Consider the following 2,748-nt stretch of genomic DNA (forward strand, 5'->3'; position numbering starts at 1 on the left):
CCAGCAGCTAGCTCCCTCAGTGTCTGCTTCTGCCATCGCACCACGCTAGTCTGCTGTTGTCCTAGCAGACCGAACGCACCGCACATCCGATACCTTCGGAACCACTCACTGGCCAGTTAGCAACTGAGCGGAACACTGTTTACATCGTGAAAGGAAAACTATGCAAAGATGTACACTTAAATGGCACTACTGAGTAGCACACACACAGTAATATCTGAGGAATGTCCTTCGACACGCGCAGAACGAAAGTCTTCTCGCGAACGTACAGCGTCTCTGAAAAAAAATCTAGTGACTATATTCCGGCGTTACGGCCAGGTTCTCATACAAATGAGCAAAAAAGGGTACATTTGAAATTCTTTTTGAGACAATGAAAATACATTCGAAAGATCTGTTTGGGAATTACGAGTGATAATTCTATGAGCTTAATTTTAGATTTTCAATAAAAAATGGCGCCCGTAATTATGATTTGATCAAGGGCCTGTGAGACTGGAGTACGCAGAGCGCGTGCAGTGTGGCACCTCATATGTTACCTGAATTCAAAAATGGGTAACATCAGTTGATACTACATTATTCCTCTGAAATTGAAAATGGATAACATCAGTCGATAAAACATAAAATTTATGGGAGCGTATACCTAACCGCAATGAAACAACCTTAAATTTAACGATACAGTGCTAATTCGAACTTTGAGTTTGATTTTTGAGGGTTTGTTTCACTCCTTATGCCTACACAAAAATTAGTTAATATTAACAAATGTCATATTATAGCTATAAGTTCCTAAGAAAAGTGTTTACTTTTAGGGGTCAGAGGTAGATGTTAAGAGAACGAACCACTTTTAATTTATGCTGCATGCCGTTCTGAGAAAATAGTTACCCGAAAAAAATGTGTTCAAAGTTTAGGGAAAACATTTAGTTATATTATTACTTCGATTTGCATGAACTGAGTGTTACATATATATTTTTAATGTCGCTGAAAACGAATCTGAAGTCAGATTTTCAATATTCAAAACAGCTAATCCAATACGGAGGGCAACCGATTATGTTTTGACCAATTTTTACCAAAAATGTATTTTCGTTATTTACGTTTAGTCTGCAAGTCAAGGAGTATTTATCAACCCTTCCTCTACCTCTGATTGTTCCTAGACAGCAACTTCCTGTTCTTCTTGGCAGGAAAAGCCGATCTGTCAAAGCTGGATATGCAGCACTCGGCAGCCTGCACTTGATATTCGTCCGTATTTTCGGTGAGTATGTTTGCATGCATTCTGCAGTATGAATCATTTTGAGCACGTGCGACACGGGACGAGTTATCATCTACATCTATATGGATACCCTGCAAAACACATTTAAGTGCCTGGCAAAGGGTTCATCGAATCACCTTCACAACTGATAATTAATTGAAACCCTCAGCTGCCGACAGGTGTTGTTGATATACTTCGATGGGGACAGCTGAAAAGTGTGCCCCTACTGGGACTCGAACCCAGAATCTCCTGCTTACAAGGCAGACGCTCAATCCATCTGAGCCATCGAGGGCACACATGAACAGCACGACTGCAGGAATTTATCCCTCGCACGCTTCCCGTGAGACTCACATCCCCAACCGTCCACAATCCGCATACGTAATGTACTTAATAGGTATTTGTCCATCCACTCATTACTGGCTCACACTAAGGTGACGATTCCCGTAAGAGTTCCGGCAACCTGTGCGCATTCGCACAGACGAAGGTCAATGGCTGGGTAACGTTTAACCATAGATATGAAGATAGTAACTGCTCTCGAAAGAACAGGCGCCACTGACGACCTTGCAACTCTTCTAGAATACATGATAAACCGGCCGATGTGGCCGAGCGGTTGTAGGCGCTTCAGTCGGGAGCCACGCGACCGCTACGGTCGCAGGTTCAAATCCTGCCTCGAGCATGGGTGTGTGTGATGTCCTTAATTTAGTAAGGTTTAAGTCGTTCTAAGTTCTAGGAAACTGATGACCTCAGATGTTAAGTCCCAAAGTGCTCAGAGCCATTTGAACCATCAGTCCCTATGTTTACACACTACTTACAGTAACTTATGCTAAGGACAACACACACACAACCATGCCCGAGGGAGGACTCGAACCTCCAACAGGGGGAGCCGCGCGAACCGTGACAAGGCGTTGGACACATGGCGGGTACCCCGCGCGGCTCATGGCAGCCGTGACACTGCTTCAAACAATGGACTGTAGAAACTTTTGTAAAGCACGGATTAAAAAAAAAAAAAACTTTCTGTTCCAAGAGTCTAGGCAAGTACACCTTTAAAAAATGCAACTACAAAGAAATTGAATTTTCGAACGTTTTGAATGAGAACCTGTCCTTATGGAACACCGTTGATCAAATGTCACAGGGATTATATACTCAGGTTTCACATGTGGATTAACACTTTCTAATCAATATCCGGAATGAGCAGGGCTTAAAACTTTGAAGAGTTAAATTTCAAGGGCCGTTCTCTTGTATGCAAATAGTTTCACAGTAGAAATTTCTCTAGTTTTATTTATTAATTAATTTATTTATTTTTTGCTGTAGGTAAAGAAGGATAGCATTGTGAGGAGGGGGAAGGGGGGGGGGGGAGGAATCTTGCATCTCCCACCTTGGAATTCTCAGTACAGAATTTTTATTCATTACGAGATTCTTAGCCACTTGCAGAAGTGATTTCGAGTGATTCTGCAAAACTTTTCCTTTAGCCAATCGTAGCAACTATAGGATTCCGTTCCTGCTGCATGACA

The 2,748-nt window shown here is 42.3% G+C and overlaps 1 non-coding gene across 1 annotated transcript; it reads right to left on the bottom strand.

Moving 5' to 3' along the window:
* Positions 1-1,455: 1,455 nt before the first annotated feature.
* Positions 1,456-1,530, bottom strand: Trnat-ugu (transfer RNA threonine (anticodon UGU)). The gene has a single exon. It is a non-coding gene; the product is annotated as a tRNA-Thr (tRNA).
* Positions 1,531-2,748: the final 1,218 nt, after the last annotated feature.

This window comes from Schistocerca gregaria, unplaced genomic scaffold (genome assembly GCF_023897955.1).
Source record: "Schistocerca gregaria isolate iqSchGreg1 unplaced genomic scaffold, iqSchGreg1.2 ptg000247l, whole genome shotgun sequence".
Taxonomy (NCBI): domain Eukaryota; kingdom Metazoa; phylum Arthropoda; class Insecta; order Orthoptera; family Acrididae; genus Schistocerca; species Schistocerca gregaria.